Source organism: Phalacrocorax aristotelis, chromosome 17, assembly GCF_949628215.1.
Source record: "Phalacrocorax aristotelis chromosome 17, bGulAri2.1, whole genome shotgun sequence".
In the NCBI taxonomy this organism is placed as follows: Eukaryota; Metazoa; Chordata; class Aves; order Suliformes; family Phalacrocoracidae; genus Phalacrocorax; species Phalacrocorax aristotelis.
Genome location: NC_134292.1, coordinates 1,665,949 through 1,681,625, shown reverse-complemented (window position 1 = coordinate 1,681,625; position 15,677 = coordinate 1,665,949). Strand labels below are relative to the sequence as shown.

The following is a 15,677-nucleotide window of genomic DNA, read 5'->3' as shown; positions in this document are numbered from 1 at the left end:
TCTGTGGAAAAGCTGGGGCTGAGGGAGGAGGCAGCCCAGGGACATGGTGCAAGAGGATACTGCAGCACTCGGGTAGTGGTGTAGACCGGTGCTGCCAAGCAGAAACCTTTGATAGCTGAGGTCATCCTTTTTCTAGAGTGCAAGCAAAACATTTAATATTTGTTTTTAAAACACTATTGTTAAAAACACAATATCCTTTTTTGAAATAAGGGGTTGAGCATATTCATTCTGGGAGAACTGGAAAATAGATAAATTTTGGTGATTTTTCCCCACTCTGAATTCTGCAGTGCTACGGATTTTATTAGCTATTTTCCCTCCAGGTTGAGGCTACAAGGCTGCTATCTGACCCTTTTTTATGTTAGATTTTAACATTAGCCTAAGTCATGTTTATAAATCTAAAAACTCTTTAAACATGGGAACATTTTCACTGGCTTTTGCTCAGAGTTTCCCTCCCTGGATCACATTATTTATTGGTTGTTTCCCACATGACTTAAGAAATTGATTAGTTCAGGCATATGTGGCCTTCACTGGAACTGAACTAGAGGCAAAAAAGGAGCTCTGCTAACATGGTCCTTGGATTCAGGGAATGACCATGGGCACCTCAATGATCCGGGCTGCTGGGCCACAAAGTTCAATGTTGTTTATATTGGGATAAATGATTTCTCTGCCCAGCTTGGTGCAACCCTTGGAGGGAGAGCCTGGAATGAAAAGCATGCCAGAGAAATGCACGGCATCTAGGATGTTTTTTAAAAATAGAAATGGTATTCTGAAGTTTTCAGGAAAATATGAAAAACAAGTTATCATCGGGGATACACAGGAAGATACCTTTAAATCTCCCTAAACAAAGCGATAAAAGACTGTCTAGATCTGGATTAGTAACGGGTCACTAGTCACAACTTTAAAGGGCAGGAGTTCTTCCTCAGTAAACCCAGAAGTGGACCAGCCTTGTTACAGTCCTTGTGGCAGAGCTACACAATCTTTCCTGCATCTCTGAAGGCAGGTGTAGCACCTCCATTTCACAGGTCGGCAAAGATGAAGAGGTGCCATTCCTCTTTCCCACATTTACATGGTCTTCAGCATATGGCAATAAAGAACTTTGCCCTCTTTGCCCCTCCTGTCAAGCTCTATCTTTGAAAATCCCTGCTTTCAGCAGAGAAAAAGATGACAGATGATTGATACAAAGGGATTTAGCTAGGACAGGGTCCAAGGTCCGCTGTTGGAAGTGATCTTTGCATCAGGCCCCATTTAACAAATGGCATCAGTATGTTTGGCATTAGGCATTGCAGCAGAGTTATTGGGGATAAGAGTTTTTACATTAATATTAAGTACCACGTAGATTAAGAATTCAGGAAAACAAATCCTGAACATTTGTCATTTCTGCATAGAGATGAAAGACATTAATTTTTCAAAGGATCATTTCCGTCACTACCAGGCTTAGCTAAGCTGAAACCATGAGCCTGATCATAAAAGTGAACTTGAACCACAAAGATCTTTTCGGATATTGCTCAGCAGTGTCATATGAACACAAAATAGAGATAAGCCGGAATGAGGGACAGGGTAAATAGATGTGTAGCCACAACAGCCTAGAAACAAATTCACTTTTAGTAAAATACATCTGCACGTTTTCCGGTATCTTGGGTTACAATAACAATAACTTGAGCTAGTTTATTAGGTTGCAGATTAATAGGAAGCCTGCTGACTTCTGTTTCTTTAGCCTCACTGTGGTATATACAGAGGAAAGCTAGGAAATTCCTGCAGGTCAATTCTCGTGTGGAGAACGAAGCTGTAATGTGCTTGCTCTTTTGGGAAAACAGAGCTGTAAGGAAACACGCTGAAAAGAGGTGACCAAAGCGCCGTGTCCCTCCTGGTCCTGGCACCCAGTGTCCAGATCCACAAGACAAAAATGCTTCAGGCTTTTGAGCCTTCTTTCCCTCAAATGGAAAAAGCTCTTTTCAAATTCAGAAACACCCTTTTACATCACTGATTTGGATCCTTTTGATGGAACAAAATAGGAAGTCTATTTGAAAATGAGAAAGAAAATGGGAAATGTGCAAAGGCAGAGTATGAAATCTCATAAATCTGGACTGCAATTCATTGACCTCAAGGTGCAAAACAGGTTAATTTCTAGCTTTTTTTTCTTAACAATGATAGCTTTCCAGCCCCCACCAGCAGAACTCTGAAGAAGACCAAAGTTACTGTTCCTCCGCAGACCATATTTATAATTTTTTCAGCCAGCTCTGAAATTACTGAGCTCTGGAGACATCATTTGATTGTTGTGCTGAAATATGAAGAGATGAACCAGATCTGACTGTAAGTATCTAGCAGCTATTTCAGATTTATTCATCAATGAGCTTCACAATGTCTGTGGGGTTCAGAAGGCTTTAAATCCCATTATTAGGTATTTCCTATCTCTGATTGCTATACTTTAGAAATATTTTGAGGTGTTCTTTTGAGGGTTTAACTCTGACCATTGTTATTTTTCTCTGCTTCTCATTGCCTGTTATTTGGTATAGGTGTTATATGGTGTTTGTATTTCACCTAGGCTGGGGTGGATGCTCCAAAAGTAACGCCAGTGACATTTCGGAAAAAACCAGAAAGGTAAGGCTGTAGATCTTCACAGGAGGCACAGAGGCCATAGGCTCCAGTGAGATTTGAACTCACGACCCCTGGTTTACTAGACCAGTGCTCTAACCCCTGAGCTATGGAGCCTCTGAGCATTGTGTGCTTTTCCCTTTGCAAACATTTCATATAATAATTTTCTCTGTTAATTCTAGAGTGAAATAAAACCTACTCTGCTACTTTGTGCCACTCCAAGGATTTTCTGTTCTCTTTCCAAATGGCACTAACAAAAACGTCAGAGTCACAAAACTAGCAACACACCAGGACAACCCAAACCTGGATTTTACTCTTCTTCAGCTCACTCCTGCAAGGACAGCAAGAGTGATACATGGCTACCCTTTTCCCAGCCAAGTAGCTTGGGAAGTTTACAAATAAGAAGCAATGATATTTGGCCTCTTCATAGTTGTTTCACTAATTTATCAAAGAAGGAAATTAAGCTTCTAAAAAATAACTCTTTATATCCCACTTCTTTGCTTCGGAAATCAGCTGTGTATTTGCTCTTTTCCTCTTGGCTTTTCAAACATGTCAATTCTTTCTTAGGAGTCCATGATGTGCTTTGGGCACTATGTGTGCGCTGTCACATACCTAAGGTATTCTTTGGTGTCTGAATTTTCAGGGTAATCTTTGCTGTAGTTTCGTTCTTTGCTGAAGGCAGCCAGAAAGGGGTGTCATAAGAAACACTCCCAGCATTTGTTCTGATTTCTCCCTCATTAACATACCTGTGAAATGTTAAGAGCCTCAGTGCCTCAGATGCTGTTGGCTAATTATTACAGTCAACAGAGCGCGTTTTTCTGTTTTTATATTTGTATGGCATAGCTCTGTGCTTGTTTCCAACCCCTGGATTTTGTGTGACTTTTTGAAACGGCTTTGTCAGACAGGATTAACCAGGTGGTAAGATTCCTCAGTGCAACAGCTTTACACAAAGTGGCTGGATTATATTTTTTTGGGATGTGTCATCTCCGTCAGGAAGATTCCTCAAATCATGTATCCGTCACTGGAAGCATCTCATGCTTCCTTCTTACTTCTCTTACTTCCCTTCTCTTCTGCTTCTTGACAGGCTGGAGAAATGGGCTGACAGGAACCTCATACAGTTCAACAAGAGCAACTCCAAAGTCCTGTACCTGGGAAGGAACAACTCCATGGACCAGGACATACTGGGGGCCAAACATCTGGAAAGCAGCTCTGCAGAACAGGACCTGGAGGTCCTGGTAGACACAACGTTGAATGGGAGCTGTCAACATGCCCTTGGCACCCAGATGTCTAATGGTATGCTGGGCCACAGATGGCCAAGTATTGCCAGTAGGTCAAGGCAGGTGATCAGGTGATTCAGCAGTAGTGAGGCCGCACCTGAGACATACTGCCATATGTGGCAGTGGCCACGGTCCATACTGCCTTTGCTTTGGACTCGCTGCTAGTTTTCAGTACCCTGAGGATTGTCAGACAGTGGTCATGACAGTGTGGTTTATCACGTTCACATCACGCACTGTCATGCCCTTCCAGTTGGTGGGGGGGAAGGGGTTATTCAGTGCCATGATTTTCACGGATATAATCTGTAGTTTCTGCCTCCTTCTGCATCCATCCTCAGCATCACAACACTTCCCACACTCTGTGCCCTGTTACAGCTTTGCAGCCAGCCATGCAACATGACTACTTTCTCCTTTAAAACCAAAGGCAATGAAATAACAGAAGAAATTGCCTTCATATGGCATCAAGAGGGATAACACGTACACCAGGGCTTTCCAGGGAGATGGAAGCACTGTTCCAGAGTGGCTGTTTGTGCTCAGGTGTGGCCAGGATACGTGGCCTTATGAGGGAGGCCGAGCTGCCAGCGGATGGACACATGTTGTCCCCTGCACAGTGGTGCTCAGTTTGGGGCAACTTTCAATCCTATGGCTGCTGCCGCCACACAGCATGAGGCTGAATAAGCGCCTGACTAAAGTCTTGCCTCCAGTTCTCCTTGTTTCTGCTAGTTTGCCACTGATGCAGCAGCTGTTGCAGCTGCAGAGGCTGCTCAAGCCATCACAATGCATGCCCAAACCTGGCTCATGTCTGCCTCAGCATGTAGGAAACACGGGAAAGTGGAAACTTTCCTACTGTAAGGCAGCATTTTACCAGTCACTTACATCAATGAGATACTGCTGGATTCCCAGTTTCACTACTGAAATCGTGCCATGTGGTACAGTCATTTGTAAGCCGTAGCTCCAGCATCCGCCTTTACTGTTGGAGCTCTTTAAATTGAGAACCATGATGTTGCTTTTTGGGGTCATGTCTTACTCCGCTGAGGGAAACCAAGGCAGGTTGTCCGCTGGCAGTGAGCAAGGCAGGGCTACTTCAGCTCTTTCTCCTTCTCATTGCAGAGGAGGCAGGAGGGGAGCATCCAGCAGATGGAGTTTTTGTTTTCTTCCTTCCCTGCTCCTTTATCAACAAAAAGATCCTCCCTTGGTAAGCCCTCAGGATGCCAATTCAAGGAAACACATGGAATCCGATAGTCTGTGGCCATTCCTCAAAGTCTAAGTTTCCAGCTGGGGATGAAACAGCAGCAAATGTGGGGTGAATGTGGAGAGAGCAAGAACCAGGTGATGGAACAGAAAGTCGTATTTAGCATTTGACCAAACGTTGGACAATGAGAAACCATGTCATCCCCATGAATATTTGTGTAGAAGTGGTAAATATGAGCAGTACCCGGCTGACTGGGAGACCTCATATAGAGCCTCCACCTTAGTGTTGTGCCCTGGGCTGTCACTTGGATGATTTCCAGGCACAGGAGAAAGCAAGCTCTTTCCCTGCAAAGTCTCTTGTCCACCATGCCTTGGTTTCTTCACACCAAGTAGGCAAGTCCTGCAGATCTGGGGTAAAAAAGCACAGCCTGGAGTACCTCAGATTTGAGGGCAATATTTATGGAGGCTCTGTCAGCCTGCAGAAAGTCTGGGAGAGGATGCTGGTCGTGCATCAAATCCTTAGGCACAGAAATGTCTCACAGCAGAGGAAACTGTACAGCAGCAGCTGAAGAGGACTTTGAGTTTCAGGGTCTTAGTCAAAGAGAAAACATCAGTACAAATGGTTGAAGGGTGACTCAGAATAAGCCACATTGTATCTATTATTCCTGGTCTTTTTGTGCAAGAAAATTGCTCTCTCTGAAAAAAAAATTGGAAATTAAGGCCATCCATCCTCCCAAGCATAGAAAAACACAAACCCTCATTAGGTGGGCTGAAAAGCAATTCTCAGGCCTTTATCTGACAAGCTAAGAGCATGATTCTGTCTATAGCATTTAAGGGGAAATGATGAATTACCTGGCATGGGTTCAGTGCCTGAGCTTGGCATTGGGTAAACTCACAAAGAAGCCTGAAGATAATCAAGCAACTTTGTACAAAATCTGCTGATAGCAGCCCTTTGGGGCACACAGTCAGGACATAGACCAACAAAATAATTCTGAAAATAATAATGAACATCCCATGGAAGAACATGTGCTTGGAGCATGGCTTACAAGAGCAGCTGAGCTTGTAGCCTGGGAACACATGGCTGAGCCATGAGAGACACTGGCTGGCAGAAAGAAATAAGGGAAACAATTTTGTACAGGCTGTTTTCAGACCCTGATTTGAAAAATAATATGGTTTAAATCTATACTGATGCCGGAAGCACTTTGATGTGAAATAAATGTTTCCGGTAATGGAAAGTGATGGAGTGGTGTGAATGCAAAAGGCTTTCTGGTGCTGGAAAGGCTGTCTCATTGCTTTCCTGAGTGAAGCTCTGCTGCAACTGCATAACTCAAAGTCAGTGTTTCCTTAGATAGTTTGATATTTTCACCTCAGTGGTAGACCCCTGCAATGCTGAGAGATTTCCTGGGAAGGAGTTGTTACTGCTGACTGTCCTAACAAGTCAGCTAATGCCACTACCACCCCCGTGCTTTCGCCTCTGGCACTAGTGAGCACAGCACTGTCCCCACAGCCTGGTGCTGTCTCCTGATTTCAGCTTTTCTTTGGCCTCTGCCACCATCCCTGCCCGCCCCAGAAGCCTCTCCTGGCACAGTTCCTGCTTTGCACTGAAGCTCCTCATGGGTAACAAGTGGCTGCTGAGGTCTGAGCCAGGCCAGGCGGGAGTTTGCACCTTGCCCTGAGACCAATGCACCAAGTAGGGCTCTACCTACGTCCTCAGATGAAGTGCCTGGAGGGTGCAAGGCTGGCACTTATTCACTTTTTTACCACTAACATTCCTGCAGGTAGCTTACTTCCCACAGCCTAGAGGCAAACCTGCCTCCTTCATGGATCCAGTGGAGTCTGGCCCAGTTTGACAAGGGATGTTAGTCCATTCCAGCCTTTCTCCATGTTGGAAAGCTGCAAGATTCCTCTGCCAGCTGGTAAGAGGTTGCCAGCTCTATTGCGGCAGTGCTGCTAGGATCAGTAGTAAAGCACACACGAACACCTGCCTTGCCACAAAAACCATGTGAACCAAAGCAAAACTGTCTCCTGCAGTGCTGGGAGGGAACTTCTGAGAGCCTCTGAAGGGAATGCTGCTGTGAAAAGTGAGGAAGACTAGAAGGAATAATAATTGCTAAATGAGATGTAAATGCTAATCTATTTTCTAGGTCCATGCAGTGCAGGCCGCCTCTGCTACCAACGGGCTTGACAATAAAGGAACTTTCTGCTGGTGGAGTCTGAAGGACCTGAAACATCTTGCCCTTAAGTCCTTCCGTGCAGTGCCTTGGCCAAGTCCTGATGAAAGGTTTGACCAGGTTCATTATGAAACAACGGTTAATTAAGGCTTTAGGGCCGAATTTTCTTGTTCAGTGGGAGTTAAGCTAATGAGAAACCATCTCTTGATTTGTTTTTCACAGTCTGTTGACTGGATCTAAGCCGTGTTTATAGCCAGGTGCTATGGTTTGGCTTCTACTCTAAGAAACACTTGATTATTAAAAAGATATACAGCTCTCCCCTAGCATTTCTATGTGAGATACTTCTTCAGTTCAAAACCAACACCAACATATTATATGCAATCACAGATCTTCACTGGGCTGTTGACATAATTCTACTTTTCTTCTGGAATAAATTCTTCATCTTCTTCATGTGGCAAAATGTAGAAGTCACCCTGCTATCAGGCATGATTCGGCACTCATCTAGGAGCAGTCCTGGTGAAGCTGGTTGCTTGGGCTCTGACAGCAGCCCGCCATGTCCAGCTGTTAGTGACTAAATTAGGATAAAGAGAATTTGGTGGGAGATGGTGACAATTGTGAGGGTTGAGGAATTCAGCAGGGTGGAATAGGGAAACTTAATACAACTGCAGTTTGGAGATAAAATGTGTATTTCTTACTGTCTCTACCCCAGTAAGTCTGTCTTGCTGAGATGTTTATCTAATACAGTTGGTTTTTCCAGTTCTCATGACTGACTTTTGCCCTGGTCAATCCCATCCTGCTGGCTGCTATTTGCTTGTGGAGCAGTATGCATTGTGCTTACCCATATTGGCTGCTGTCAGTTAAATTTTGTGTGTTTAGTTGCAACAAATTTAAATATCGTCTGACTGCTTTGGCAATACGAGTCTAAGGATAGATTCCCAAAGCTTATTGCAGATTCCAAGCACCAGAAAAAAATCTTTTAGATTGTTTCTCCTCACAGATTATTCCTGTCTGCATGCCTGTTTTTTCTCATCCAGACTGCTTGACAATGCTGTTGAGTTGTCCCAGTTTTACCTATGAGATGTGGAGTATGAAAAGCAAAACCTGACTGTTAAAATGCTTTTGCTTTTCATGGAAAATAAAAGCTTCCACTATGTTTTTTGCTTTTACGGAGAGATCAGGGAAATTGCTACAAAGTAGAAATGTTTGTGTATGAGAAATTAGACCTTAGTGGCATGAATCATGGATAATCTTAGCAATCTTCAAAAATATTTTCTGAACAAATTCATATAAAGAGAATCACAGGACAGTGACCTCCCACAGCTATGTAAAGGCCAAAGCTCAGCAATGGGCAGCATCTCTTGCAATAAAGCAGCAAACCAAGGCCAAGGTGTTTTTTTTTCCATAGCTGGAAACATCCATCCTGAAGCAACAGCAAGCTTTGGTAAGGTTATTTACAGGGCTGTTTATCTGCAGCAAAAGAAATGGTTACGTCATGTTGGATTTCTAGCAAGCCAACAATAAAGGCCCACTGGAGCCCAGCTTTCAATTCAAATTGTGTGATACTGTTGACGAGAGACAACCTCACCATACAAACAAAGGCTTTACAATGTGATGGGCTCCATAAATGACATGAACAGCCCCTGGTAACGATTCTACCAAATACTAATAAGCTGCATACTATCAATTATAAGAAACCTGGCAAATTTCAGCAACATGTTTGAGAAGGAAAAATATATTTTGCTGTTGCTCTTGTAGCCATACTTGAAAGATTTTTTAAAACATTCTAACAGTGGGAAGATGAAGCTAGATAAGTGAAAGCTGAAAAAGTTAATACACTATGACATGGCATGGGTTCTTTCTGGCCTTCAGATGTACCTTGAAGTTTGGATTTACTCTCTCAGGCTCTTCTTGCCTGCTGGTGCTTGTGAGAAGCCCAATGGCAACCATTATCTTAAAGTTGCTCTCTTCCATTAAAGTACCCTTGTAAAATTTTCTTGGAAGCCAGTAGAAGTTGCTTCAAGCTCTGGAAAAAAAAATTGTCTGATTTTTGGAATAAACATCTTGCTCCAAGAGTGCCCATTTTGTTCCCTCTGCTGAGAGAACAAGAGTTATTTCTGGAATGCAGCTGTCCCTCTTTAAGCTGCTGTAATTCTTCCTGGAGTCCCCCATGGAATATAAATTTGGTTGAAATTTTACCCTTGACCCCCTTCAGATTAGCAAAGAGCAAAATCCAACTTGTTCAGAGAACAAAGTGCAGCTGCTAGTGCTGTGCAGGCCTAAGGAGATTTGCAGGCATAAGTCAAATTGCCTTTCCAAGAATTTCAAGAACACTTGTGAAACATAAAGAAATTGCTATTTCTCAGTATCGTTTTGGCCACTTCCAGTCCCCCAGAAGCACAGGGTTTGTGGTCCAGCTGGCAATCTGCATTTAATAGGTGCAGGCCACCAGCCTGCTCTGCCACAGGCACCCTGAGCCCTGCTATGAGCCCAGGGCCCGACTCTGGAGAGCGGGTGCCCATCACTCAAAGGGCCTGGTGGTCCCTGGTCCCAGGAGAGGTTGGCAGAGTCACTGCCTCTGACAGCTCTGCATTGTCTGGGAACAAAACCTCAGCTACAGCTAATGGCAGCCATTAGCACCTGTCAGCACCACAGGCCCTAATAAGGGAGGATGTTTTATAGACAGATGCCCTTAATTACAGATGAGTTGCTAAGCTACAGGAGCTTAACCATTTCTGAGCCATGTCAAAACCTCCAGCAGTCTTGTTAGCTGCAGAAGAAAAATGACTTCAGTTTATTGAGTAAGTCTCAATGCTGATTTACATGTTAATCATAACAGAAGAAGTAAGAGTAATTTCCCGTCCTTGGGATAAGGGATGCAGTATATCACAAGTTCTCATGCGGTAATTGCTAGGGTAATATAATAAAGTGCATAAAAATAGGGATTTACACTTCTGTTCTAAGTAACTACTTCAGCAGAAGAAGAGGTACAACTTGTACTGCTTCAGCACTGTAAAACACAGTATTTCAGTGCGCAAATAAACAAATACTGCCACTGTTATTTTGCTGGATCACAAGTCAGACCCAAGAGTGTAAATCATACAAACTAGAGTGTGGTGAAACCTCCATGCTGGTCCCTGGCAGCATTGGTGCTTGCTCCTTGTTTAACTCTTCTCTTAAAACTCAGCTTGCCAAGGCTCAGATGAAAAGTTTGGGAAAGCACAGCATCACTGACAGTCCAAATAGTTACCGCTGCTCTGTAGAAAAAAAAAATGTGAATACTAGGAATGCAACAAATGCAAATAACTAAACGTCAGGAAACCATGCTTTATGCTAGAATCTCCTCTGGCTGGATCTGGCAAACTGTCTGCTTTCCTGCAAATATAAGCTAGTAAGAAAAGAGAGCAAGGAGGGGATGAAAAGCTCAGCAGTCCTTAGGTATTGCCAAAAATTCTTCGTCCTGTGACTGGAAATCTCCCCCTGTAAAACCCATAGAGGTGAAGCTGAAGGAAGCGGCAAAGTCTCCCCCTTGCACTGATGACCTTCACATTGCAGCTTTACAAAACCCAATGTAAAGGATGAAAACAGCACAGCCGATCTAACACAGAGCTACATAATGTAACGTGCTGTGAGATTTACGCTAGATATGTTTGGAGTGATGCTGTACACATCCAGCTGCCTGATGATAAGGATCTCTCATACCATTTAATTTCCAGGACACTCACTCCAGATTGTAACTGCTGTAGCTGTTAACAGTACCACATGGTAAATTTGCAGAATTAATGCAATTTCAAGAGGAGATTTAAAACTGTGTGCTGTAAAAACCTCATTGGAATGCCAGTGTTATTGTCTTGAGTGCAAGGACTCAGACCTAGCTCATGGTGGGCAGCAGGAGCACACACTTTAGGGACAAAATAGGTGGGATGTGACAACAGGAGTTTGTTTGACCCAAACTGCATCATGAGGCCACCAGATGAAGCATCATTCTTTGTTGTGCCCTGGTGAGGATTCATTCACTGTTACATGGTGATCCCTGCCTGAACATTGCCGATGCTGTATCAGGAGGGTAGGAAACAACTTATCTGCAGCAAAGATGCATGAGTGGAGCAGGCTGAGCTTGGCTCAATATTAGGTCTGCCAGGGCTGAATAGAAAATAGATGGTCCATGACTCATACACTGTGGCTGAGGGTGTAATTCACTGGGCCCATTATGGACCGTTTGGTACTTACTGGACACCAAGCAGATGTAGAATCATTGATTCCTGAGCAAATATTTCCACTCTGGCTTATTGCAATTGCTGGAGATACCACCTTCCTAACTGCTCTCAAGGCAGCAGCAGGCACTTCTGTAGGATTAAGCAAGCTGTTGTTCATCCAGAATGACCAGGGTTAGGTGGGGGACTGACTTCTGGGTGCCCTCAGGAAGCTGTCCCTGAAATCTGTTTCGCATCAGACAAGCCTCATTTCTGGTCTTACACTGAGCAAAACTCCCTGCGGGTCTCTTGGAAAGGCTGTTGTTCATTATCTTTCAGGGCATTGCAGAGAACTACCAGCATGTTTTCTCTTCTTGGCTTGTGCCATTCTAATGAACCTAAAAAGAAACCTAAACAAAAAACTTCAGCACACCTGAATGACTGGTAGGAATGAAGAAGCTAAAGGAGCATTTGTTTTGTCTCCACTTGTTTAGCTGGTTGCTTAGAGTTCAGTGGTTTCCAACAGAATCCATTGCTAATCCCGTCAACTAGAAGATAAAATACTGCAAGAATCACCCCAGACTTAGCATAGCCTACTCTGTGCTGTTCACATCATTAAATATGTGCTTGAGGGGGTCTGGCTTTCATTCATTTGGACAAGCAACATCTGGGGACAATTAAGTAATCTGAAAATCTGCCTCCGAGTTTGGGGAAATGTCCTTCTGAGAGACACATTAGCTGCTTTGTCCAGAGCATATGCAACAGGCTGGCAGCACCCCAGACCCAGTGCTTTTTCTTTGCCACTATCATGTTGTAGTTTGGGTGACTGTCAGCAAGAAACCACTGCAGCTGTCTTTCTCTTCTGCCATCCATTGTAAATAAATAAATTTAGTTAAGTAATAAAGTAATTTAGAAGAAGTATGTTAGTAAATAAAGTAATTCAGGGGATTTAATGAGCAAAGCATGACAGCAAATTAAATGTGTCTTGCTTAAAGTCATCAGGCTTAAATTATGCAGAAGACACAGTGCCCTTTTCATCTGAAAAGGCAAGGACCAGACATTGCTATCTGGAATGTGCCCTTGCAGTCCTGTTTTGAGTAGGGTTATCCAACATAGGCTAAGAGCAAGAGTTTTCCTCTAAAGCAGGTACAGCCTGGTGATCCGTGTTCTCTCTTTTTGTGGGTGCAGCTATCAGCAAACAGGCAGAGTAATTTTAGAAGGAATGACCAAGCTCACAACAAGCCATCTACAAAGTAAACACTCCAGGGACTAGCCTGAAATCAATAACTCTCCACATAAGCAAAGAAACAGATGGTGTCTAAATCAATTACAATGTACTTAGAGGTGTTTGCCTATCATTTGAAGGGCAAGGTGATAGGATTGCAGGGATCTTAGTATCTCTAGACAGACCTCTGAAATGTTGGCCGTGCCAACAGCTGAGATTCAATATGTTGACTTATGCAAGACCAGCTTAGGTTAGCCATGACCTACACGTGGGGATGAGCCCTTCCAGAAGGTCTCCCAAATGACTGGATGAGATAAAGGCCTCTCTGCAGGGACAGCGGAGAGTGGAGAGAATATCACAAGCCTTATGGTGAGCACATGGACTTGGCATGTCAGGCTGTTCATTTTGCTTCTCATGCTTTGGAAAGGCTGGTAGGGCGCGCTTAGCTGTGTAGCTGGCAAGTTATGGAGCTTTAGGGAACATATCAGCAGGTATATCAGCTTCCTCAGAGATGCTTTTCTGTTCGGTTGCTTGCTAAGGTGACTCTATATCTTAGCTGTATTTTGGAACACATATGCTTCCTTCTGCAGCATGCTATCATGGCGTGACTAAGGAAAAGCAGTAGCATAACTGTAGAATCTGGGAGGAGGAGTGTTAATACCAAACTCCTTGCCTTTCTTGTCTCCAAGGACTGGTTTTTTCCTACTCAGGTGACTAAATGGAAAATTGGTCCTTCTTGTGAAGGAGCTACGTCTTGCTGTTCCTTGTGAAAGAAGCCCTGGCTGCAGGGTCAGAGGCACCCAGCTATGACCAGTGAAGGGTTGGCCAGACTAAGGGAACCTGGATTCCTAGGTCATGTCCTGACTCGCCAGGCACCATCTGAGCTGAGAGGCCCTGCTGCTTCCCTTGGGATTGTCTCACATGTCCTCTGTAATGACCAGTCCTTCATCTCCGTACATTGCTCCTGGTCTGAGAACTGGCTTGATGGAGCTGGACCAACTCCTGGCTACTCTGATAAAGTGTTAAAATCCTGAATATTTCTCCCTTTCCCTCAGTTCAAAGGTGCCCAAGGCTCTGGTGGTGGCAGGCAAGGCTGGGTGGCAGCCACACTGTCCCCTGGCACTTCTTAACATGGAAGCTGTGGGACTAAATATCAGGTTGGCTGTGTTGTACCATCAGTCTGCTGAAAGCTGCCTGCATCCTTTTGGGCATGATGGTACTAATCCCACTCTTCCACACATCTCCCTTTGTACATGGTGGGAAATGTAGAGGTCACAAGCACAGGCTGAGGCCAACATAGGTGAGCCGTCTGCGAGATGGCTGAAGAGGAAAAGAAGTTCTGATGATGGTGGTGGTAGTGTTGTGTCTGTGTCTCTGATCTTCACCTCATCTCCAGTCTTTCCCATTCCAACTTCTACCTCCTTAAACAGACTCCAAAATGTCCCAGGAAATGGCCAGTGGTTTGCACAGGAGGCTGGCTTGTGCTCTAAGTATTGAACTCCAGTCCATGCATATACATCCCATTATAGAAAGACCAGAACCAGGCATCTGGCTGCTGGAGGAGGGTCCTTGGAGCTCTTCTCCAATGTCCTGAAAGGACAAAAAAAGCCCAGAAAACACTAGTTTGTGAGAGCAGCTACTAGCAAGTAGGGTACAGGACTTGGAGGATGGGCAGAAGATACTGACCTCTGAGTAAGGAGCCTAAGATTTCAGCAAAGAAAAATAATTATTAGAACTGACATGTCAGAGAGAAACAGTGCCTGTGCACAGCTATGGGCTCCTGTTCTTGGGACTATCGGCTGAAACAATCTTATTTCTCTCCTCTCTGTGCAGACTTTCATATTAAATCTCTTATCAATCAGTTTGTGCCAGCACAGCACAATGCCTGTCTGCGCAGCCTGAGCGGGCAGAGCTCCTTGGGAGACAAGTGTTTCCAAACAGCCAGAGTGGAAATTAGCCAAGGGAAATGAGGTCTGTAGGTAGGTTTAATGAAAGGAGTTTTTGCAGAAGCCCAGAAAGCAGGTTTGCAGCCCTATCAGCGGTTGCTGATGCCTGAACTCTGTCAGACTCAGGCTTACTGGTGGGGGAATAATGGCCCAAGCACATCCCTAAAAACCCCTGCACTGAGAAACACTTGGGCCTATGAAGCCTATGAACTCAGCATTTACCTATGACTTCACACATCAGCCAGGGCCTGTTTTGACTTTAGGTAAGGAAATTTGCATGTATCCGTCTACCAAAATGGCCTCTCTGCCTGCTGTACACACAAGCCCCTGTTGCTTGTTCAAGCAGGAGCCAAATCCTGCCCCTCTCCCCAGTGCAAGCACAGCCCAGTTGGGGAAGCTCAAGTTTTCTCAGTTAATGCAAGAAGCGTTAACAGTGAAGCCATTCAGTCAACCTAGTTTCTAGCTTCTTGGGAAACTAAAATGTGATCCTTTTTTCTTCTTTATTAAGTCAATACAAGGTTTTATTATTCTATCTCTAGAGAAAGGGCAGGGCAGAGGTGATCAAAGCAGAATTTTCAGGCAGCAGCACCAGACTCCAAGCAGCAGCCCAGACAGATCAGCCGCCTCAGTAAATAAACTGGCTGCAGACAGAAAAGTTGTTGTCTAATGCTCAGCAGTCCTCTACCATAGATGTGATAAGAGGAGTGTATTTGCCATACGTATCCCACATCATCTGAACTAAACCCTGGCAGCAAGTAAAAATAACACCTGTGGGACTGGATTTTGGCAGGGAGCGCAATACCAGGCACCACACATGTAGCAAGAACTGCAAGTTGAGGGGGTAACAGGGTGGTTCCTGCCACAGGGTTGTTGTGGTGCCAGCTGCTGCTGGAGATGGTGGGAGAACTTCTGCTTCAGTGGAAGAGAGACTTTCATGAAATTACTGTTTTCCCAGGTGGTGGTGGTAAGCCTGGAACCTGGGTTTGTCACCAGTTGTACCGCTTTTCACTTATCTACACCAGATTTCCTCTCCCCCCTTTACTGCCTGCTCACACAGCCTGGTAATGTCCTTCTAAAGCAAGTCGCAG

At 44.4% G+C, this 15,677-nt stretch overlaps 1 long non-coding RNA gene and 1 other non-coding gene across 2 annotated transcripts; one reads left to right on the top strand and one right to left on the bottom strand.

Annotated features, from left to right (window-relative positions):
• The first annotated feature begins 1,779 nt into the window (after positions 1 to 1,779).
• LOC142065758 (uncharacterized) lies at positions 1,780 to 4,105 on the top strand. Its single transcript, XR_012663520.1, has 3 exons — positions 1,780 to 2,310; positions 2,543 to 2,598; positions 3,677 to 4,105. It is a non-coding gene; the product is annotated as an uncharacterized LOC142065758 (long non-coding RNA).
• On the bottom strand, positions 2,637 to 2,709 carry TRNAT-AGU (transfer RNA threonine (anticodon AGU)). The gene has a single exon. It is a non-coding gene; the product is annotated as a tRNA-Thr (tRNA).
• Positions 4,106 to 15,677: the final 11,572 nt, after the last annotated feature.